Genomic DNA, 25,773 nt, shown 5'->3' on the forward strand with positions numbered 1-25,773 from the left:
AGTTCGTACACTCAATACGAAAATCACAATTGTTTATTACCTTGTTCTTTCTCCTGAACCCTGTTTTTGAGCCGGTGGCTGTCAGTTTGTAAGGTCTCCAAACATCTGATAGAGGTTAAAGCCAAGCTCAGTGTCCCATGACTAGGGGACATTACCCTCCTAAGGCTGAATAGGGGCACTAAAATTTAATAAACACACCTCACTACTTTCAAGCTACAAAAACAAGATTAAATGGTCTGACAAAATGTATTTATTGCTAAAGCCCATTAAATGCTGACCTTATATAGATGACTAATCTAGAATACTGAACAGTAGCCGGCCTTTAAGAGGGCAGCATAGTAAAGGTACAGGTTGTATACGACCCATTACCTACCGTCAAAGTGTCCATATGGTAATGTACATTATTCTGCAAAGATTAGGGTTTGTCCTGCAATCTTAGTGGGTGTAGAGCTTTAAGCTCGAGGGTTTGTGAAGTCTAAAACGAGTCAAGAATTGCATACAAAAGCATAGGTCAGGAGAAACCTATCTAAATTCACACCATACCTGAGTTACAAAAGGACGTTTAAACGGTTTATTGTTTATGTTGTTGCGATCCCTACTAGAAGACTGACACACGTACAACAATCGACAGGCCTAACCCTGACATGGACCGTACTTGACTGACACCACAGGCTCTACGGGACCCACTTTCACACGACTGGTACACCTAAGACGGGGACATACCACAAACGCTTAATGGTGTGACTGCTACACTCTTACCACGACCCCCCCCCCCCCCCGCGACTCCCTAGGTTAGGAGTTTCGATCACGTGAGGCAGAGACCACACTCACGGCAGGAGGCAGCACTGGACAGCCCACACGCTTCAGAAGTCACTCACTAGTACACACCCATCAATATGCCCACGGGACACCATACCGACACATACAGGCACACCCAAGTGTCATAACCATGGAGGCACCACATACTCCATAACTACTTCACACACGGAACGCGGATACCAGCACCGAATATACGACTCAAACACACAAATAACACAGGTTAAGCGGTTAATGACCCGGATCCAAGTTATTGCTTGTATTTTATAAAATTATATAATTGGTGCAGTCTCACAAGATGCAAGATAAATATGTTGATGCTATATACTGGAAATTCTGACTTGCAATGTACTGTTTTACTGTCATGCAAAGCACCGCAAAAATAAAGAATTTAAAAAAAATAAAAAATACAGCAGCGTGTGGACCATTTTTAGCCCAAGGCAGCTCATCTCATCAGGCCTTTTTTAATCGAATGTATCGCCCAGTGTCAGTCCCTTCGGGATCCATCCCTCATTCATCTTAATAAAGGTGAGGTAATCTAGACTTTTTTGACCTAGGCGACTTCTCTTCTCAGTGACAATACCTCCTGCTGCACTGAAGGTCCTTTCTGACAGGACACTTGAAGCGGGGCAGGCCAGAAGTTCTATCGCAAATTGGGATAGCTCAGGCCACAGGTCAAGCCTGCACACCCAGTAGTCAAGGGGTTCATCGCTCCTCAGAGTGTCGATATCTGCAGTTAAGGCGAGGTAGTCTGCTACCTGTCGGTCGAGTCGCTCTCTGAGGGTGGATCCCGAAGGGCTGTGGCGATCCATCAACAACACGTCTTTAAAGCGTCCTGTCCTTGCCGGCGTGGTCGTGGGAGGAGGAGGATGACTTCCACCTCTCCCCCTGTTAGATTCCCGTTGTGCTGTGACATCACCCTTATACGCTGTGTAAAGCATACTTTTTAATTTATTTTGCAAATGCTGCATCCTTTCCGACTTGTTGTAATTGGGTAACATTTCCGCCACTTTCTGCTTATACCGGGGGTCTAGTAGCGTGGACACCCAGTACAGGTCGTTCTCCTTCAGCCTTTTTATACGAGGGTCCCTCAACAGGCAGGACAGCATGAAAGACCCCATTTGCACAAGGTTGGATGCCGAGCTACTCATTTCCCGTTCCTCCTCCTCACTGATGTCATTGAAGGTATGTTCTTCCCCCCAGCCACGTACAACACCACGGGTACCAGATAGGTGACAGCGAGCACCCTGGGATGCCTTTTGTGTTTGGTCTTGCTCCTCCTCCTCCTCCTCAAAGCTACATTCCTCCTCTGACTCCTCTTCCTCACAATCCTCTTCCAGCGTTGCCGCAGGTCCAGCAAGCGATGCTGATAAGGCTGTTTCTGGTGGTGATGGTGACCACAACTCTTCCTCTTCCTCTTCACGCTCATCTACGGCCTGATCCAGCACTCTTCGCAGGGCACGCTCCAGGAAGAAAACAAATTGTATGATGTCGCTGATGGTGCCTTCGTTGCGACTGACTAGGTTTGTCACCTCCTCAAAAGGACGCATGAGCCTACAGGCATTGCGCATGAGCGTCCAGTAACGTGGCAAAAAAATTCCCAGCTCCCCAGAGGCTGTCCTAGCACCCCAGTCATACAAATATTCATTAACAGCTTTTTCTTGTTGGAGCAGGCGGTCGAACATTAGGAGTGTTGAATTCCAACGTGTAGGGCTGTCGCAAATCAAGCGCCTCACTGGCATGTTGTTTCGCCGCTGGATATCGGCAAAGTGAGCCATGGCCGTGTAGGAATGCCTGAAATGGCCACACACCTTCCTGGCCTGCTTCAGGACGTCCTGTAAGCCTGTGTACTTATGCACAAAGCGTTGTACGATCAGATTACACACGTGTGCCATGCACGGCACATGTGTCAACTTGCCCAACTTCAATGCCGCTATCAAATTTTTTCCATTGTCACACACCACTTTGCCGATATCAGTTGCTGCGGAGTCAGCCACTTTTCCACCTGTGCGTTCAGGGCGGACAGGAGTGCTTGTCCGGTGTGACTCTCTGCTTTCAAGCAAGTCAAACCCAAGACGGCGTGACACTGCCGTATCCGGGATGTGGAATAGTACCTGGGGAGCTGGGGGGGTGCCGTTGATGTGGAGCAAGACGCAGCAGCACAAGAGGACTCAGCCGCGGAGGTTATGGAAGAGGATGTGGCAGCAGGACTGCCTGCAAGTCGTGGCGGTGTCACCAACTCCTCTGCAATGCCACGCATTCCTTGCTTGTCAGCCGTCAGCAGGTTTACCCAATGCGCAGTGTAGGTGATATACCTGCCCTGACCATGCTTTGCAGCCCAGGTATCAGTGGTCGATTTTGCACAATCGAGTACAGGTTGGGGATTGCCTTTTGTGAAAAGAAATTCCGGCCGGGTACCTTCCACTGCGGTGTCCCAATAGCTACAAATTTTTTGAACGCCTCAGACTCAACCAGATTGTATGGTAAAAGCTGGCGGGCTAATAGTTCGGACAAGCCAGCTGTCAGACGTTGGGCAAGGGGGTGACTTGGTGACATTTTCTTCTTACGCTCAAACATGTCCTTGACAGACACATGACTGTCGGCAGATGAGCTGGAACTGCTCAAGGCGGGAGACGGAGTGGCGGATGGTTGAGAAGGGGGAAGGAGGACAGCAGTGGTTGACGTGGCTGAAGATGCTGGACCAGAAGGAGGATGGCGGCTTAGAGTAGGCGTGCTGCTTGTACTCATGTGTTGATCCCATGGGCGTTTGTGATGTGAGATCATGTGCCTACGCAAAGCAGTTGTACCTAGGTGGGTGTTGGACCTCCCATGACTCAGTTTCCTTTGGCACAGGTTGCCAATGGCATCGCTGTTGTCAGAGGCAGACACACAAAAAAAATGCCACACTGCTGAGCTCTGCAATGACGGCATTCTGGTGGTGGACACAGCATGCGTTGATTGGCGTGCTGTCGGGCTGACTCCGGGTGCCGATGCATGCTGTCTGACTGTGCTACTAGCTCCTTGCGACGACCCCCCCCTGCTTCCAACTCGTCTCCTCCTCCTCCTCTCTGTCTCCCCATCTGAACTTTCGCCCTGTTCTTCTTCTTGCCGAGCGGGCACCCACGTGACATCCATGGACGCATCGTCATCATCAACCGCTTTGCTTGTATCTGACAACTCAGAAAAGGAAGCAGCAGCGGGTACAACATCATCATCATCACACCGTACCTCCATGTGTTTAATGCTGCCTGCCTGAGACATATCCCTGTTATCTACATCCTCTAGCAATAATGGTTGCGCATCACTCATTTCTTCAAACGGGTGTGTGAATAACTCCTCTGACATACCAAGTAAAGCGGCTGTGGTGCTAGTTTTGGTGGTGGCGGCAGGCGGGTGAGTGGTATCTTGAGAGGTGCCTGAAGCTAAGCTGGAGGAGGATGGTGCGTCAAGGTTCCGAGCGGAGGCTGTACAAGATTGGGTGTCCTGTGTTAGCCAGTCAACTATGTCCTCAGAACTTTTCAAGTTCAGGGTACGTGGCTTCTGAAAACTGGGCATTATTCTAGGGCAAAAGGGAATCACAGCACCACGACCACGACGGCCCCTGCGGGGTGGCCTGCCTCTGCCTGTCATTTTTGGGGGGATTAGTGGTACTATGCGTGCAAGCTACTGTGAGACCAGATATGATTGGCAATGTGAACTGTAACAGATCTGCAGAGCACACACTGTAGGCCTGACACACCCGCTTGAAGACAAGTAACTGCTATTCAATCTATAACAGTGAAAAACAAATTTTGGTTTTAAAAGCACGCTATAGAGACACCAGATATGATTGGCAATGTGCACTGGAACAGTTCTGGAGAGCACACGCTGAAGGAAGGACTGACAGAGCCGCTTGAAGGACACTGACTGGCTGCTATTAGCTTACACTAGAAACCTTTTTTCTTTGTAAAAGCACACTATGGAGACACCAGATATGATTGGCAACTGTCAAAGCACGCTGGCAGTGTTGTGCAGGGCACACGCTGAAGGAAGGCCTGACAGAGCCGCTTGAAGGACACTGACTGGCTGCTATTAGCTTACACTGGAAACCTTTTTTCTTTGTAAAAGCACGCTAAAGAGACACCAGATATGATTGGCAACTGTCAAAGCACGCTGGCAGGGTTGTGCAGGGCACACGCTGAAGGAAGGCCTGACAGAGCCGCTTGAAGGACACTGACTGGCTGCTATTAGCTTACACTGGAAACCTTTTTTCTTTGTAAAAGCACGCTATAGAGACACCAGATATGAGTGGCAACTGTCAAAGTACGCTGGCAGGGTTGTGCAGGGCACACGCTGAAGGAAGGCCTGACAGAGCCGCTTGAAGGACACTGACTGGCTGCTATTAGCTTACACTGGAAACCTTTTTTCTTTGTAAAAGCACGCTAGAGAGACACCAGATATGATTGGCAACTTTCAAAGCACGCTGGCAGGGTTGTGCAGGGCACACGCTGAAGGAAGGCCTCACAGAGCCGCTTGAAGGACACTGACTGGCTGCTATTAGCTTACACTGGAAACCTTTTTTCTTTGTAAAAGCACGCTAAAGAGACACCAGATATGATTGGCAACTGTCAAAGCACGCTGGCAGTGTTGTGCAGGGCACACGCTGAAGGAAGGCCTGACAGAGCCGCTTGAAGGACACTGACTGGCTGCTATTAGCTTACACTGGAAAACTTTTTTCTTTGTAAAAGCACGCTAAAGAGACACCAGATATGATTGGCAACTGTCAAAGCATGCTGGCAGGGTTGTGCAGGGCACACGCTGAAGGAAGGCCTGACAGAGCCGCTTGAAGGACACTGACTGGCTGCTATTAGCTTACACTGGAAACCTTTTTTCTTTGTAAAAGCACGCTATAGAGACACCATATATGAGTGGCAACTGTCAAAGTACGTTGGCAGGGTTGTGCAGGGCACACGCTGAAGGAAGGCCTGACAGAGCCGCTTGAAGGACACTGACTGGCTGCTATTAGCTTACACTGGAAACCTTTTTTCTTTGTAAAAGCACGCTAGAGAGACACCAGATATGATTGGCAACTGTCAAAGCACGCTGGCAGTGTTGTGCAGGGCACACGCTGAAGGAAGGCCTGACAGAGCCGCTTGAAGGACACTGACTGGCTGCTATTAGCTTACACTGGAAACCTTTTTTCTTTGTAAAAGCACGCTATAGAGACACCAGATATGAGTGGCAACTGTCAAAGTACGCTGGCAGTGTTGTGCAGGGCACACGCTGAAGGAAGGTCTGACAGAGCTGCTTGAAGGACACTGACTGGCTGCTATTAGCTTACACTGGAAACCTTTTTTCTTTGTAAAAGCACGCTAAAGAGACACCAGATATAATTGGCAACTGTCAAAACACGCTGGCAGTGTTGTGCAGGGCACACGCTGAAGGAAGGCCTGACAGAGCCGCTTGAAGGACACTGACTGGCTGCTATTAGCTTACACTGGAAACCTTTTTTCTTTGTAAAAGCACGCTAAAGAGACACCAGATATGATTGGCAACTGTCAAAGCACGCTGGCAGGGTTGTGCAGGGCACACGCTGAAGGAAGGCCTGACAGAGCCGCTTGAAGGACACTGACTGGCTGCTATTAGCTTACACTGGAAACCTTTTTTCTTTGTAAAAGCACGCTAAAGAGACACCAGATATGATTGGCAACTGTCAAACGCTGGCACAGGTCTGCAGAGCACACGCTGAAGGAAGCCTGACACCCAGACGCTTGCAGACAACTAACTGCTCTTCTAGTACAGTGAAAAAAAAATATTTATTTTAAATCTAAAGCTTAAGCTATTGTAAAAACAGATATGAGTGGTGGCACTGACTGTGCAAATGGGCAAGGCATCCACCCTGACAAAGAAGCTGGCAGGCAGGCAACTGCTCTTCTATTACAGTGAAAAAAAATATTTCTTTTAAATCTAAAGCTTAACCTATTGTAAAAACAGATATGAGTGGTGACACTGGGCAAGTGGGCACAGTATCCAGCTAAGTAGAGCTTGGTTGCTTCATCTAAGTGTTGCTTCTAAGTGTGTGTGTGGTTGGTGATATTCTGGAGAGTTTTACAGAAGCTTCAAGTGTCTAAGAGTTGTGCTAAGAGTTCTTTTTTTACTGTTACAGGTAAGATTCCTCTGTAGGAAAAGGTTACTGACTGTACAAGGTTTGATTTCCTGTTGGTAATTATAAGGCATTTGATTGGATTAGGTAGCTACTTGCTATTGATTGCTATCTAAATTAGCTATTGTTTGCTAATAAGCAGAGGTCTACCCAGGTGTTAAACATTCCTAGTGGGAGGTGATTTTAGGAGTATATAAGGGTAGTTGTCATTAGCTTGGCTAATAGAGCTTGGTTGCTTCATCTAAGTGTTGCTTCTAAGTGTGTGTGTGTGGTTGGAGATATTCTGGAGAGTTGTACAGAAGCTTCAACTGTCTAAGAGTTGTGCTAAGAGTTCTTTTTTACTGTTACAGGTAAGATTCATCTGTAGGAAAAGGTTACTGACTGCACAAGGTTTGATTTCCTGTTGGTAATTATAAGGCATTTGATTGGATTAGGTAGCTACTTGCTATTGATTGCTATTTAAATTAGCTATTGTTTGCTATAAGCAGAGGCCTACCCAGGTGTTAAACATTCCTAGTGGGAGGTGATTTTAGGAGTATATAAGGGTAGTTGTCATTAGCTTGGCTAATAGAGCTTGGTTGCTTCATCTAAGTGTTGCTTCTAAGTGTGTGTGTGTGTGGTTGGAGATATTCTGGAGAGTGTTGCTTCTAAGTGTGTGTGTGGTTGGAGATATTCTGGAGATAACCTGGAGGTAATCCGAGGTATTCAGGAGGATAAATAAAAAGTTAAGGTTTGTTTGATTTAAATTATTCACCTCATTGGAATGGCAGACTTAGTTCAGTGTAATAGTTGCTTTGCATTTGTTTCACGTTCCACTTTTTGGAGGTTTGGTTGTTGTCTAATCTGTAGACAGTTCTCTATCTTGCGGCAGGAGATTGTATTTTTGAAGTCTGAGATTTGTAAATTATCTGGTAAACAAACTCAGGCTGGAACTGCTGCAAAGCCACTGCCGCAGAGACATACTAGGAATGGCAGATTGATTACTGTAGGATCTGGTAGACTTGGAGTTGTGGATAAAAGGCATATTGCACAGTCTGTTGCTCTACATAATTCATTTTCTGCACTTTCAGAGTGTAGTGGTGTCGTGGAGAGAGGCACTGAGGCTAGTGGTGTTGTGCAGAGAGGCACTGAGGCTAGTGGTGCTGTGCAGAGAGGCACTGAGGCTAGTGGTGTTGTGCAGAGAGGCACTGAGGCTAGTGGTGTTGTGCAGAGAGGCACTGAGGCTAGTGGTGTTGTGCAGAGAGGCACTGAGGCTAGTGGTGTTGTGCAGAGAGGCACTGAGGCTAGTGGTGTTGTGCAGAGAGGCACTGAGGCTAGTGGTGTTGTGCAGAGAGGCACTGAGGCTAGTGGTGTTGTGCAGAGAGGCACTGAGGCTACTGGTGTTGTGCAGAGAGGCACTGTGGCTAGTGGTGTTGTGCAGAGAGGCACTGAGGCTAGTGGTGTTGTGCAGAGAGGCACTGAGGCTAGTGGTGTTGTGCAGAGAGGCACTGAGGCTAGTGGTGTTGTGCAGAGAGGCACTGAGGCTAGTGGTGATGTGCAGAGAGGCACTGAGGCTAGTGGTGTTGTGCAGAGAGGCACTGAGGCTAGTGGTGTTGTGCAGAGAGGCACTGAGGCTAGTGGTGTTGTGCAGAGAGGCACTGAGGCTAGTGGTGTTGTGCAGAGAGGCACTGAGGCTAGTGGTGTTGTGCAGAGAGGCACTGAGGCTAGTGGTGTTGTGCAGAGAGGCACTGAGGTTAGTGGTGTTGTGCAGAGAGGCACTGAGGTTAGTGGTGTTGTGAAGAGAGGCACTGAGGCTAGTGGTGTTGTGAAGAGAGGCATTGAGGCTAGTGGTGTTGTGAAGAGAGGCATTGAGGCTAGTGGTGTTGTGAAGAGAGGCATTGAGGCTAGTGGTGTTGTGCAGAGAGGCACTGAGGCTCGTGGTGTTGTGCAGAGAGGCTTGAAGACTATGGTGAGGCCTAATAGAAAGCAGTTGTTGGTGGGGGATTCCATCATAAGAGTTGTGGAGATGGACAATGGTGGTCTTGTGAGGTGTCTTCCCGGAGCTACTGCTCACAGAGACAGGAGACGTATCTGTAATATTGTTAAGCAAGCAAAGCAGGAAGGGGAATTGGATGTACTTGTCCATTTAGGGACAAATGACTTGGCTTGCAATGAGGTTTCAGAGGTTAAGGAAGTTTTTAGTGTTTTTGCCAATGATATACGGCAGGTTGCTTCCACATTGTCATTCTCTGAAGTTCTGCCTGTGCATAACACTCAGAATGACAGGCAGATGCGTATTAGGGACTTTAACTTGTGGCTTGGTGAATGGTGTCGGGAGCAAGGATTTGGCTTTATTGCTCATGGTAGCTCTGTTTGGAATGGAAATAAACTGTACAAAAAAGATGGTTTGCATCTTTCTCAAAAGGGAACAAATGTTCTCAGTGAGCAGTTCAGAGGTTTTGCTAGGATGTATTTAAACTAGGAGGGGGGGGGGGCAAAAGGGTGATAAAACATCAATCCAATTGTCCCCCAAAACAAGGACAGAAGGTGCCTGTAGCAAGTGTGTTAAAAAATGATAAGCTTAGAGTCATGTCTACAAATGCTCGCAGTTTAGGGAATAAGATCCATGAACTTGTGGCAATAATGGCAACTGATAGTGTAGATTTAGTCGCTGTTACTGAGACATGGTATAATGAGAAAAATGACTGGGACATAGCAATACCAGGGTACTCTTTATATAGAAAAGACAGGGAAGGCAAGAAAGGGGGAGGGGTGGCCCTGTATGTAAAGAATAGCATAAAATCTAGCCTAATAAAGGTTAGTGAGGCGAACATAGAGTCAGTTTGGGTTACATTAGAATTTGGTAATCACACAGTAACTCGTGTAGGTGTGATTTATAGGCCCCCAGGACAAATTGAAGAGTTAGATAATCTACTAGTTGAAGAAATAGCTAAAATGACAATGAAGGGGGAAGTTATCATCATGGGTGACTTTAATCTTCCTGATGTAAATTGGAAAACAAAAATAGCTACTTGTGCCAGGAGCACACATATTCTAAACTCCCTACTGGGATTGTCTCTAAAACAAGTCGTTGAGGAGCCAACTCGTAAAGAGGCCATACTAGATTTAGTGTTAACAAATGGAGATTTGGTACCAGATATTACTGTAGGTGAAAGTTTAGGATCCAGTGATCATCAGTCAGTGTGGTTTAATATAAGAACAGTGACTGAGTCACACCACACAAAAAGTTTTAGACTTTAGAAAAACAGACTTTTCCAAAATTAGAATATGTGTAAAGGAGTCATTATCAGACTGGAGCAATTTAAATGGAGTCCAAAAGAAATGGGATTATTTAAAAGTTGCACTACTGAAGGCAACAGAAAATTGCATTAGGCTTGTCAGTAAAAGCAAAAAATTCAAGAAACCACTGTGGTACTCCACAGATGTAGCCAAAATAGTAAAAAACAAAAAGTTAGCATTTAGTAATTATAAAAAAACCCAGAGTGAGGAAGACAGAATGACCTATAAGATTAGGCAGAAAGAGGCTAAGCAAGTTATAAGAGCTTCCAAATCACACACAGAAGAGAAAATAGCACAGTCAGTAAAAAAGGGGGACAAAACCTTTTTTAGATACATAAATGAGAAAAGAAAAGTAAAGCAAGGATTAGTTAGATTAAAAACAAAAGAAGGAAGGTATGTAGATGAGGATAAAGGTCTAGCTGACTGCCTCAATGAATATTTTTGTTCGGTATTTACAGATGAAAATGAAGGAAAGGGACCTCAGTTAAGAAAAAGGATTAATGAGTCATTTATTACACGTGAGTTTAAGAGGAAGAGGTTCTATTTCAACTGTCAAAAGTAAAGACAAATAAGTCAATGGGACCTGATGGAATACACCCAAAGCTATTAAAAGAACTTAGTGGTGTACTAGCAAAACCATTAACAGATTTATTTAACCAATCATTGATAACAGGAGTAGTCCCAGAAGATTGGAAGTTAGCGAATGTTGTGCCCATTCACAAGAAAGGTAATAGGGAGGAGTCGGGCAACTATAGGCCAGTAAGCCTAACTTCAGTAGTGGGGAAAGTGATGGAAACCATGTTAAAGGATAGGATTGTTGAACATCTAAAAACACATGGATTTCAAGATCAGAGACAACATGGGTTTACTTCAGGGAGATCATGCCAAACTAATCTTATTGATTTTTTTGATTGGGTAACTAAAATTATAGATCAGGGTGGTGCAGTAGACATTGCTTACCTCGATTTCAGTAAGGTTTTTGACACTGTTGCACATAGAAGGCTTATCAACAAACAACAATCTTTGAGTTTGGATTCCAATATTGTTGAATGGGTAAGGCAGTGGCTGAGTGACAGGCAACAGAGGGTTGTAGTCAATGGAGTATATTCGAAGCTTGGGCTTGTCACCAGTGGGGTACCTCAGGGATCTGTACTTGGACCCATTCTCTTTAATATTTTTATTAGTGATATTGCAGAAGGTCTTGATGGTAAGGTGTGTCTTTTTGCGGATGATACTAAGATATGTAACAGGGTTGATGTTCCAGGAGGGATAAGCCAAATGGAAAATGATTTAGATAAACTAGAAAAATGGTCAGAGTTGTGGCAACTGACATTTAATGTGGATAAGTGCAAGATAATGCATCTTGGACGTAAAAACCCAAGGGCAGAGTACAGAATATTTGATAGAGTCCTAACCTCAACATCTGAGGAAAGGGATTTAGGGGTGATTATTTCTGATGACTTAAAGGTAGGCAGACAATGTAATAGAGCAGCAGGAAATGCTAGCAGAATGCTTGGTTGTATAGGGAGAGGTATTAGCAGTAGAAAGAGGGAAGTGCTCATGCCATTGTACAGAACACTGGTGAGACCTCACTTGGAGTACTGTACACAGTACTGGAGACCCTATCTTCAGAAGGATATTGATACCTTAGAGAGAGTTCAAAGAAGGGCTACTAAACTGGTTCATGGATTGCAGGATAAAACTTACCAGGAAAGGTTAAAGGATCTTAACATGTATAGCATGGAGGAAAGACGAGACAGGGGGGATATGATAGAAACATTTATATATACATATTATATATATATACATATTATATATATGTAACGTCATACGTAATGTATTTTAATATTAATATTAGTATATAGATTAGTATTAAAATACACTTAGAGTGACGTTACATATATATAATATATATATTATATATATATATATATATATCATAGATATATACACATATATTATATATATATATATATATATACGTATAATTACAATAATAAATTAATAAAATAATAAAATAAATAATATATTTAAAATAAATACAAAATTTAAAATAAATTATATATTCATATGTAATTTCATTCTAACTGTATTTTGTTATTAATATATATATATATATATATATATATATATATATATATATATGTAACAAAATGCAATTAGAATGACATTCTATAAATATATATATATATATATATATATAAAATACAAATAACCGCAAATATATATATTGAGATGAATACATATAATTACATAAAAGATTACATTAGTATACACGTAGAATTTAAATACCTATAAATGCATATATATTAAAATTCTACGTGTATATTTAAGTAATCTTTTAACATAATTATGTCATTTGATTAATTAAAATTTGATTGACATGCCTGACAACACAGGGAGAAAGTGCAGAGAATTTAATTCGCAAGCACTATATTTGACCCTGTAACTCTCCAAGACACCATAAATCCTGTACATAGGGGGTACTGTTTTACTCGGGAGACTTCGCTGAACTCAAATATTAGTGTTTAAAACTGGTAAATTGTATTACAATGATGATATTTTAAGTAAAAGTGAGGTTTTTGGCATTTTTTACAAACAAACGGCACTTTTATGGACTATATTATTGTTGTAATATGTTTACCTGTTTTAAACACTAATATTTGTGTTTAGTGAAGTCTCCGGAGAATAACAGTACCCCCCATGTACAGGTTTCATGGTGTTTTGGAAAGTTAGAGAGTCACACATAAGGCTTGCATTTCATATTTTTGACATTGAAATTTGCCAGATTAGTTATGTTGCCTTTGAGACCGTATGGTAGCCCAGGAATAAGAATTACCCCCATGATGGCATACCATTTGCAAAAGTAGACAACCCAATGTATTGCAAATGGGGTATGTCCAGTCATTTTTAGTAGCCACTTAGTCACAAACACTGGCCAAATATTAGTTTTTTGCTTTTTTCACACAAAAACAAATATGAACGCTAACTTTGGATAGTGTTTGTGACTAAGTGGCTACTAAAAAAGACTAAACATGAGGCCACGCCGCCACCAGGATGGGGGGAGGAGCGATGACGTAGGACGTGCACGGAGGAGCACGTCCGCCTCGTGGAGATGCTGACGCGCTAGGGGAGTGAAGTAGCGAGAAGCCCCTGATGTCTCGTGCAGCCGCGTTTGAATCTGCCTAAGCTAAGCCGGGTAAGCCCGCAGCCCGCAGCCCGCAAGACAAATCCGTAAGTGGAAAAACCGCCGCTTGCCTGCAGCCCAGCCGAGCCTTACTTGCAGCTACTGCCGTACCCCAGCTTGACTCCAGCTTGATTTGCCATCCAGATACCGCCGACATTGCCGATGAGGTGAAAAGCTGTGCCGCCATCCGGGTACAGCCGACATTGCCGATATTGTCGACACTCCCGACGCTATGGGGGTTTGAGGCAGCGGAGAGCCTGACCTCAGTCTGAACGAACGAGTCTGACCGGTGGCGCCCAGACGAGGGCAACTGGAGATAAGACCCCCCTAATGGTAATTACAACACGCCAGACAAGTGAGTTTTGGGAGTCAGGAGAGCGAATTAGAAGACATAGAGGTATTATTGTAACTACTGAAAAACGGAGGGTCCGGTATTAAAATCGGAGCAAAAAAAAGGGGCAGTAAGCAGCATAAAAGGCTATAAAAAAGGGGAGCGCCTAGAGATTTTAAGGCTAGAAGTCGCAAGACAAAAAGGAAAAAGGACTTATAACTAAGGTCACACGAGCGATATCTTGAAGCAGTCGAAAACACAACATATAATACTGATATACAATAAACGGCATAAGACCGCCTAAGATATTTGACTAAGAATAAGAAGCACCCTTTTTTTTTTTTTTTCTCCTGTTTTTTTTTTGGGCACTCCTGTTGGAGACAGAAAGAAATACCTGGGAGGAGCAGAATAAGCAGAATAAGAGAGGTGAATTAGCCGGTGCTGCTGCGGCGGTCGGCAGAAAAGGGGGAATAATAAAGACTAAGTGAATCTGGATTAAGGAAGATATTAAGCTGTATAGCGCTTCTCATCATAAGTAAGCATAACGAAGCACCTGGTTAAAGAGGGATTAAAAGAGGAGAAGAAAAAGGAGAAGGAAGGGAGAAAGAGGTTTTTTTTTTTTTTTTTTTGCCATGGCATCAAGGAAAGGCCAAGACAGTAAACAGCTTACTAAAAGAGAGAGAAAAGAAACAAGAAGGCAAGACAGATAGGAGGCTCTCTTTTTCAGCGTCACAGTTAACTCAGAAACAGGAAATAGATCATCAGAATGCATCGGATTCTTCATCTCAATCTCCTAAAGAATCAGAGAATTTGTCACCAAAGAGCCTAACAAAAAAGAAATTGTCTGCGAAAGAATATAGTGCGGAAGAACTACACAGCTATCTTGAGTCTTGCTTTGAACGACAACTAGACAAGATTAAGACTGGAATCCATGAGGGTCTTATGGAATTTAAAACCGAGTTAATACAGTTGGAAAAAAAATGTAAGCAATATGAAGAAAAATTGGAAGCTCTGGAATTTCAGAAAGTCTCTGCAGAGGATAATATGAGAAAAGCAAATCAAAAAATAGCGGATTTGGAACTCAAAATTGCAGATCTGGAAGATAGGTCTCGACGTAATAATTTAAGAATTCGTGGTATTCCAGAATCTGTTAATAACGATACATTGCAAGAGCATATAACGGAGCTCTTTGTGCAATTAGGCATACAAATGACAAATCCATTACATTTTTTGGAAAGATGCCACAGAATTATGAAACCAGATTTCGTGGCACAAGGTGAGCCTAGGGACGTAATGATCTGCTGCTCGACATACAAAATGAAAGAACAAGCGTTAAAAGCTGCCAGACTCATCAAATTGAATGATCCATATAATAATATCATGATTTTTCCGGACATCTCATATTATACCAGGGTTAAAAGAAAACCGTTCGCACTATACACAAAGATTCTACGGCAGAAGAATATTAGATACTCTTGGAGGTATCCCTGCAAATTAATAATCTCTCATGAAGCAAGGACATACGCTTTCTCAGACGTCACGGCAATTGCAAAGTGGATTAGACAGCAGAACTTTGATCAGACTAATCTAACAGAGGGAGACAATGTATGAAATGGAGAAGAAAAACAGAATTCTATAGGGTTTTTTTTTTTTTTTTCTTAACTTAGAAGACATAAAAAAAAAGGAAAAAGAAAGAAATAGAAGGACACTATTGTTACCTTAACCCTGAAAATATAAATCAGCTATCAGATATCCTTGAGGCGATAGACATTCACATGGGACACTTTATTTGTTTATGTGTTATAAACCCTTATTGGTATTAGGAGGATAAATGGAAATTAGGGGGAACAAATGTAATACAGAGGTGAAGTTGGTGCATTATAAACTACAAATGGTAGTGGGAGGAAACGGTGCACAGAAGGATCAAAGGAAATATAGAGGCACTATAATAAGTACATGTATGTAAAAGAGAGTTGATTTAAGTGAGGTCACTTGATGTATACAAAGATATGAATATTTTAAAGAAATAAGAAATAAGAACACATTTGAATATTGAAGGGCACGGGTAGAAAGGGAATAGAAAGAGAATGATATTCACTTGAGACTGATTATTGTTTATGATTATAAATGGCACGGAATATAAAGGTGGAGGTACAAAATTTAGGCTAATAATGTTCACAAGGAAAAGGTATAAATTAAGGCTAATAATGTTCACAAGAAAAAGATACTGATAGATACTGATATGGGTAACAGAACGGAACATGGATGAGAGTAAAGATATAGAGAAGGATAAATGCTTACAAATTGAATATAAACAAAGATTTGATTTTTTTTTTTTTTTTTCCTCTCTCTCGCCCTCTTGTGAGATGATGTTTGATAGCAGCAGGATAACTAGGATTGCTTTTCTGAAAGTTAACTTGATGTAGGAAGGGAAGGGAAAAGTAAGAGAAAAAGGGGAAAAAGGAGAAGAAAGGGAAAACTCCCCAAAGAGGGCGGTTCAGCATCAAAATATTGATCCGGATTAGGATCTACTCGGAGGCCCTGTGAAAAAAAAAAAAAAAGAAAAAAAGGGGGTAATCACAGGACCATCCACACTTCCTTAAGGGATGTCTATTCGACATTTAGTGTCTTTTGTATGTGTTTTATGTTGTTTGGTTTGTTATAAGTTGACGCTGGGGGCTAGGAAATACAAAACTCAATTACATAGGGTAAAAGATAAGGTAATAAAATATCGAAAGAGAAGGAAAAAAGTAGGATCAGAAATATATGATTAGTGTTGTCTCAATAAATGCACAGGGCCTGAACTCTCCTCAAAAAAGGAGACTATTATTTGAACGGGCAAAAAAAGAGAATGCGCAAGTGGTAGGAGTACAAGAGACCCATTGGCGGAGAGATGATAAGATAACATTTAGTTCCAAAGATTTCTCCACCTCATTCTGTTCGTCGTATAAAGATAAAAAAAAGAGGGGAGTTGCTATTTTCTTTTCTTCGGCACTAAATCTCTCCACAAAGTACGTGAAAACGGACAAAATGGGTAGATGGATTATTTTTATAGGGACAATAGAAAATCAATTATATACAATAGCGAATATCTATGCCCCAAATACTTCCCAGATACCGTTCCTTCACAAGTTTTTTGCACAATTAGAAAAAATTAAGCAAGGGCGTATTATTGTCATGGGTGATTTTAACCTGACTATTGACCCTAACTTAGATAGAAGCTCGGAAAAGACCAAAAGTCCCTCTAGAAATAACATTAATTTGGCAAAAAAAATTCGTAATATTATTCAAAATGAAGGGCTTTATGATTGCTGGAGGATTTTTCATCCCTCAGAGAAAGATTTCACGTGTTTTAGTAAGACGCACTGTTCATACTCAAGAATAGATTTTATATTTGGAGATCGAAGCTTATTGGAACATGTGCAGTCTACAAATATAGGTACAGTCACGTGGTCGGATCATAACATGGTAAAAATTAAGCTAAAGAATAATATCTTAAAGCAAAGACCAGATTGGAAATTAAATAATAAGTTACTAATCACGAAAGTGAATAGGGAACAGATTGCCAATGAGATAGATATGTACTGGGAGGAGAATGACAATAACGAAGTGTCCTCGGACATAAAATGGTGCGCATTTAAAAGCGTTATCAGGGGCCATTTAATTAGTCTAGAAGCTAAAGATAAGAAAAATAGACAAGAATCCCTATCTAGTTTATATATTGAACTAAGTGAACGCCATAAGGAAAATATTGCTGCCCCGGGGAGAACCAGGTCAAATCAGATCAGGATCTTAGAAAATAAAATCAACGACATTTTGATGTCCAGAATAAATAGAAATCTACAGATTATGAGAATTAACTATTATTATAGGGGTAATAAGGCGGATAAGATCCTTACTAATAAAGTGAAGAATCAACAAAAAAATAAACTAATTACAAAAATAAAACAGGGAAACGATACTATATTGGACCCTAAGAAAATAGGAATGGTATTTAGAGATTATTATTATAATTTATATAACTTACCGACGATATCATCCCAAGAGGAGATAAATAATTACCTCCAGAGTATTCATATCCCTAGACTTAACGAGCTACAATTAGAGCAATTAAATGCAGAGATATCTCTGCAAGAAGTTCTGGATTCAATAGATTCTATGAAAAAAAATAAGGCTCCAGGCCCAGACGGGTTTACGGATTCTTTTTTTAAAATGTATAGGGACAGACTGGCCCCAGGGATGGCGGAATGTTATAACTTAGCGATCAACACCGGCAAATTACCTAAGGAAATGCTGGAAGCAAATATTACTCCGATTTTAAAAAATAATAAAAATCCAGAAGAAATAACGAATTATCGACCTATTGCCTTATTAAATAATGATTATAAAATCTATGCCTCAATTATTGCCAATAGAATTAAGAATATAATTTCTTTCCTGATTGCGGAGGATCAGGTAGGCTTTATACCAGGCAGGATGTCCTCAAATCATATCAGGAGGATATTAAATATATTTACTAAAATCCATGAGAATAAAACTCCTTTCTTAGTGATGGCCTTAGATGGAGAAAAGGCATTTGACAGGGTTGGTTGGAATTTTATGAACTCAACACTAAAAGCGTTTGGATTTGCTGGCCAGATCCTATCAGCGATAATGGCCTGTTATTCTTCACCATCTAGTAGGATAGTAGGAGGGGGGATTAAGTCAGAGTGGTTTACGCTATCAAATGGCACACGCCAAGGCTGCCCTCTTTCTCCTCTATTATACATCCTAACGGCGGAACCTCTGGCATATGAAATACGTAACAACACGGATATAACTGGGTTCAAAAAAAGGGATAAGGATTTTAAGATAAGTCAATATGCCGATGATACTTTGATAACGTTAACCAACCCCGGCAAGTCAGTTCCAGCTGCCATGCAGGTAATTGAAAGATATAGTTTCCTGTCAAATTATAAACTTAACGTTCAAAAAACACTGGCATTATCCTTCTATATGGAGGAAAGAGAATTGCAACAGCTAAAAGAACATTTTGCCTTCAAATGGGAAAAAAAGGGATTTGTATATCTTGGAATTAACATAGTGAAGGATCCAGAGAACACAATGAAGGCCAATATAATTCCCCTTATTAGAGAATGTATTCACTCTCTGAAACAATGGAACGCCTTGCAGCTATCATGGTGGGGAAGGGTTAATTTTGTTAAGGCATATGTCTTCCCTAAGTTTATTTACTTATTGAGGATGATTCCCTTACAGATTCATCCCCAACGCCTTAGACTTGTGAATAAACTATTTAGGGATTATATTTGGTCTGACAAGAAACCTAGAATTGGCCAGGATCTATATTTGAAGTATAAGGAAGGAGGGATCGGTTTTCCAAACATTTTTTTGTACCATCAAGCGGCACAGTTGATGCATACTCTGCCTTTAATTAGGCAGCACCCGTGCTCACAAGATTGGTTTAAAATAGAAGGGGCAGATATTACAGATCCATATAATTATATTAGATTAATGTGGCCGACAAGAAAGAACAGTAGAAATAAAAATATAAGCTGTAGGACGGATAATCCGATAACTAGATCGCTCTTAAAGTTTTGGCTACATCTCAAAAAACTTTTAGACATGAAAAACAAAGTCTTACCTGCTCTCACTTTTAAAAATTTAGACATATGGATGGAAAACATGGATACGTCCGAATGGACTAGATTTGGAGTAAAAAAACTAGCGGACCTTTTAGTAGATGGGAAGATTATGCCCTTTGCTGAGATACGCAGAATATATGGTATTTCGTTCTCACAATCGTTTAATTACATTAGAATCAAATGTTTTCTGCAAAGCGCCCTTGGAAGAAATATGTGCTCTTTCTCATTGTCTAAATTAAATGCGCTGATAGATTCAGAGAAAAATACTAAATTACTAACGAGATGCGTTGAGATTATAAAAATGATAAAAAGACCGGTCTACCCTATAGCGAAAAGCAAATGGGAAAGAGATTTGGCAATAAAAGTCGATATAAAGGAATGGTATAAGGCTTTACAATCAGTCTACTCCACGATACACTGTCTAAATATCAGGGAAGCACATTTTAAAATACTTAATAGATGGTATATGACTCCTAATAAGATTCAGAAATTCACAAAAGAGGGGACATCTAAATGTTGGAGATGTGGAAATGAGGGAGCAAATGAATTACATATATGGTGGGACTGTGCACCAATTAAGAAAGCCTGGATTCAATTAATGGATCACATAAATATATTTTTGGACTTGAACCATTCTTGGACCCCAGAAAATTTGCTTTTACATCTGAATCTACCGCAATTAACTAAAGATAAGAGAGATCTTTTGATTCAGGCTCTGATGGCCTTTAAAATGGCCATCGCCAAAAATTGGAAGGGGACAATAGTAGATCCTTGGCTACAAATCAAAGCATCTATTATTGTTCAATGTAAAATGGAAAGGGGAATAGCCTCTAATCTAAGTATTAATATTAGACAATATGAGATCTGGGATGATTGGCTAAAGGTCCTCGAGAATTAAATGTTGAAATATAAATACTGTGCGGCAATTAATCGGTAACTTCTGATTGGTAATTTCTGAAGGAGTGGAAATGTAATCTAATCTTATGTAATTTAAGGGTAGAGTTGAATGAATAGGGTAGGGTGGTCAACTTTGTTATATGTTTTCGAGTCTCTATGTATGTTTTTATTTATTGTACCTGTTTGTATGATATGTATGACATGTACGCAATGTATGATATGCTTATATGTGATGTTTATATAAAAGAAAAATTAATAATAAATACATTTAAAAAAAAAAAAAAAAAAAAAGACTAAACATACCCCACGTTCAATACCTTGGGTTGTCTACTTTTTCAAATGGAATGCCATTATGGGGGTAATTCTCAGGGTAAATCTGGCAAATTTCAATTTGAAAATGGAACGTTCTATATTTGACCCTGTAACTTTCCAAAACACCATAAAACCTGTTAATGGGGGGTACTGTTGTACTCGTGAGACATCGCTGATTACAAATATGTGCATTTTTATGCAGTATTATGACATTTACAGCTAAAATGTGAGGCGGAACTACAATTTTTTTTTAAAAAAAATTAAAATTTCTCACAGTTTTTTAAATTTTATTCATAATAAATTATGTTTCATATATAAATATTTGATATGAAATGAAAGCCCTGTTTCTCCTGAACAAAATGATATATAATAAGTGTGGGTGCACTTAATGTGACAGCAGTGAATTAAGGTTGAACAGAAATATAGCGCATATTCCAGTTTTTGTTTACGTTTTGTTTTGATCAGAACGTGTACTATTGACTCCGTCCTGAAGGGGTTAACTTATTATGTACAAAAGTCGGTTGTGGTGTGCCAAAACCGACGTTCGTGTAGGCCTGTAAATAAGAAAGGGGAAAAGAGAAAATTCTTAATGCAGCACTTTAATAATACATATACAATCATAATACAATAACCTTGTTATATTTGTTTAAAGGACCACTCTAGGCACCCAGACCACTTCAGCTTAATGAAGTGGTCTGGGTGCCAGGTCCTTCTAGGGTTAACCCATTTTTTCCTAAACATAGCGGTTTCAGAGAAACTGCTATGTTTATGAATGGGTTAAGCCTTCCCCCTATGTCCTCTAGTGGCTGTCTCAGAAAAGGGGGAATAATAAAGACTAAGTGAATCTGGATTAAGGAAGATATTAAGCTGTATAGCGCTTCTCATCATAAGTAAGCATAACGAAGCACCTGGTTAAAGAGGGATTAAAAGAGGAGAAGAAAAAGGAGAAGGAAGGGAGAAAGAGGTTTTTTTTTTTTTTTTTTTGCCATGGCATCAAGGAAAGGCCAAGACAGTAAACAGCTTACTAAAAGAGAGAGAAAAGAAACAAGAAGGCAAGACAGATAGGAGGCTCTCTTTTTCAGCGTCACAGTTAACTCAGAAACAGGAAATAGATCATCAGAATGCATCGGATTCTTCATCTCAATCTCCTAAAGAATCAGAGAATTTGTCACCAAAGAGCCTAACAAAAAAGAAATTGTCTGCGAAAGAATATAGTGCGGAAGAACTACACAGCTATCTTGAGTCTTGCTTTGAACGACAACTAGACAAGATTAAGACTGGAATCCATGAGGGTCTTATGGAATTTAAAACCGAGTTAATACAGTTGGAAAAAAAATGTAAGCAATATGAAGAAAAATTGGAAGCTCTGGAATTTCAGAAAGTCTCTGCAGAGGATAATATGAGAAAAGCAAATCAAAAAATAGCGGATTTGGAACTCAAAATTGCAGATCTGGAAGATAGGTCTCGACGTAATAATTTAAGAATTCGTGGTATTCCAGAATCTGTTAATAACGATACATTGCAAGAGCATATAACGGAGCTCTTTGTGCAATTAGGCATACAAATGACAAATCCATTACATTTTTTGGAAAGATGCCACAGAATTATGAAACCAGATTTCGTGGCACAAGGTGAGCCTAGGGACGTAATGATCTGCTGCTCGACATACAAAATGAAAGAACAAGCGTTAAAAGCTGCCAGACTCATCAAATTGAATGATCCATATAATAATATCATGATTTTTCCGGACATCTCATATTATACCAGGGTTAAAAGAAAACCGTTCGCACTATACACAAAGATTCTACGGCAGAAGAATATTAGATACTCTTGGAGGTATCCCTGCAAATTAATAATCTCTCATGAAGCAAGGACATACGCTTTCTCAGACGTCACGGCAATTGCAAAGTGGATTAGACAGCAGAACTTTGATCAGACTAATCTAACAGAGGGAGACAATGTATGAAATGGAGAAGAAAAACAGAATTCTATAGGGTTTTTTTTTTTTTTTTTTTTTTTTTAACTTAGAAGACATAAAAAAAAAGGAAAAAGAAAGAAATAGAAGGACACTATTGTTACCTTAACCCTGAAAATATAAATCAGCTATCAGATATCCTTGAGGCGATAGACATTCACATGGGACACTTTATTTGTTTATGTGTTATAAACCCTTATTGGTATTAGGAGGATAAATGGAAATTAGGGGGAACAAATGTAATACAGAGGTGAAGTTGGTGCATTATAAACTACAAATGGTAGTGGGAGGAAACGGTGCACAGAAGGATCAAAGGAAATATAGAGGCACTATAATAAGTACATGTATGTAAAAGAGAGTTGATTTAAGTGAGGTCACTTGATGTATACAAAGATATGAATATTTTAAAGAAATAAGAAATAAGAACACATTTGAATATTGAAGGGCACGGGTAGAAAGGGAATAGAAAGAGAATGATATTCACTAGAGACTGATTATTGTTTATGATTATAAATGGCACGGAATATAAAGGTGGAGGTACAAAATTTAGGCTAATAATGTTCACAAGGAAAAGGTATAAATTAAGGCTAATAATGTTCACAAGAAAAAGATACTGATAGATACTGATATGGGTAACAGAACGGAACATGGATGAGAGTAAAGATATAGAGAAGGATAAATGCTTACAAATTGAATATAAACAAAGATTTGATTTTTTTTTTTTTTTTTCCTCTCTCTCGCCCTCTTGTGAGATGATGTTTGATAGCAGCAGGATAACTAGGATTGCTTTTCTGAAAGTTAACTTGATGTAGGAAGGGAAGGGAAAAGTAAGAGAAAAAGGGGAAAAAGGAGAAGAAAGGGAAAACTCCCCAAAGAGGGCGGTTCAGCATCAAAATATTGATCCGGATTAGGATCTACTCGGAGGCCCTGTGAAAAAAAAAAAAAAAGAAAAAAAGGGGGTAATCACAGGACCATCCACACTTCCTTAAGGGATGTCTATTCGACATTTAGTGTCTTTTGTATGTGTTTTATGTTGTTTGGTTTGTTATAAGTTGACGCTGGGGGCTAGGAAATACAAAACTCAATTACATAGGGTAAAAGATAAGGTAATAAAATATCGAAAGAGAAGGAAAAAAGTAGGATCAGAAATATATGATTAGTGTTGTCTCAATAAATGCACAGGGCCTGAACTCTCCTCAAAAAAGGAGACTATTATTTGAACGGGCAAAAAAAGAGAATGCGCAAGTGGTAGGAGTACAAGAGACCCATTGGCGGAGAGATGATAAGATAACATTTAGTTCCAAAGATTTCTCCACCTCATTCTGTTCGTCGTATAAAGATAAAAAAAAGAGGGGAGTTGCTATTTTCTTTTCTTCGGCACTAAATCTCTCCACAAAGTACGTGAAAACGGACAAAATGGGTAGATGGATTATTTTTATAGGGACAATAGAAAATCAATTATATACAATAGCGAATATCTATGCCCCAAATACTTCCCAGATACCGTTCCTTCACAAGTTTTTTGCACAATTAGAAAAAATTAAGCAAGGGCGTATTATTGTCATGGGTGATTTTAACCTGACTATTGACCCTAACTTAGATAGAAGCTCGGAAAAGACCAAAAGTCCCTCTAGAAATAACATTAATTTGGCAAAAAAAATTCGTAATATTATTCAAAATGAAGGGCTTTATGATTGCTGGAGGATTTTTCATCCCTCAGAGAAAGATTTCACGTGTTTTAGTAAGACGCACTGTTCATACTCAAGAATAGATTTTATATTTGGAGATCGAAGCTTATTGGAACATGTGCAGTCTACAAATATAGGTACGGTCACGTGGTCGGATCATAACATGGTAAAAATTAAGCTAAAGAATAATATCTTAAAGCAAAGACCAGATTGGAAATTAAATAATAAGTTACTAATCACGAAAGTGAATAGGGAACAGATTGCCAATGAGATAGATATGTACTGGGAGGAGAATGACAATAACGAAGTGTCCTCGGACATAAAATGGTGCGCATTTAAAAGCGTTATCAGGGGCCATTTAATTAGTCTAGAAGCTAAAGATAAGAAAAATAGACAAGAATCCCTATCTAGTTTATATATTGAACTAAGTGAACGCCATAAGGAAAATATTGCTGCCCCGGGGAGAACCAGGTCAAATCAGATCAGGATCTTAGAAAATAAAATCAACGACATTTTGATGTCCAGAATAAATAGAAATCTACAGATTATGAGAATTAACTATTATTATAGGGGTAATAAGGCGGATAAGATCCTTACTAATAAAGTGAAGAATCAACAAAAAAATAAACTAATTACAAAAATAAAACAGGGAAACGATACTATATTGGACCCTAAGAAAATAGGAATGGTATTTAGAGATTATTATTATAATTTATATAACTTACCGACGATATCATCCCAAGAGGAGATAAATAATTACCTCCAGAGTATTCATATCCCTAGACTTAACGAGCTACAATTAGAGCAATTAAATGCAGAGATATCTCTGCAAGAAGTTCTGGATTCAATAGATTCTATGAAAAAAAATAAGGCTCCAGGCCCAGACGGGTTTACGGATTCTTTTTTTAAAATGTATAGGGACAGACTGGCCCCAGGGATGGCGGAATGTTATAACTTAGCGATCAACACCGGCAAATTACCTAAGGAAATGCTGGAAGCAAATATTACTCCGATTTTAAAAAATAATAAAAATCCAGAAGAAATAACGAATTATCGACCTATTGCCTTATTAAATAATGATTATAAAATCTATGCCTCAATTATTGCCAATAGAATTAAGAATATAATTTCTTTCCTGATTGCGGAGGATCAGGTAGGCTTTATACCAGGCAGGATGTCCTCAAATCATATCAGGAGGATATTAAATATATTTACTAAAATCCATGAGAATAAAACTCCTTTCTTAGTGATGGCCTTAGATGGAGAAAAGGCATTTGACAGGGTTGGTTGGAATTTTATGAACTCAACACTAAAAGCGTTTGGATTTGCTGGCCAGATCCTATCAGCGATAATGGCCTGTTATTCTTCACCATCTAGTAGGATAGTAGGAGGGGGGATTAAGTCAGAGTGGTTTACGCTATCAAATGGCACACGCCAAGGCTGCCCTCTTTCTCCTCTATTATACATCCTAACGGCGGAACCTCTGGCATATGAAATACGTAAC

The 25,773-nt window shown here is 40.2% G+C and overlaps 1 protein-coding gene across 1 annotated transcript in view; it reads right to left on the bottom strand.

Annotated features, from left to right (window-relative positions):
- LOC134570838 (inactive rhomboid protein 1-like) overlaps nt 1–25,773 on the bottom strand; it is a 136,963-nt gene that overhangs the window by 20,710 nt on the left and 90,480 nt on the right. The window lies entirely within an intron of this gene.

This window comes from Pelobates fuscus, chromosome 8 (assembly GCF_036172605.1).
Source record: "Pelobates fuscus isolate aPelFus1 chromosome 8, aPelFus1.pri, whole genome shotgun sequence".
Classification (NCBI taxonomy): domain Eukaryota; kingdom Metazoa; phylum Chordata; class Amphibia; order Anura; family Pelobatidae; genus Pelobates; species Pelobates fuscus.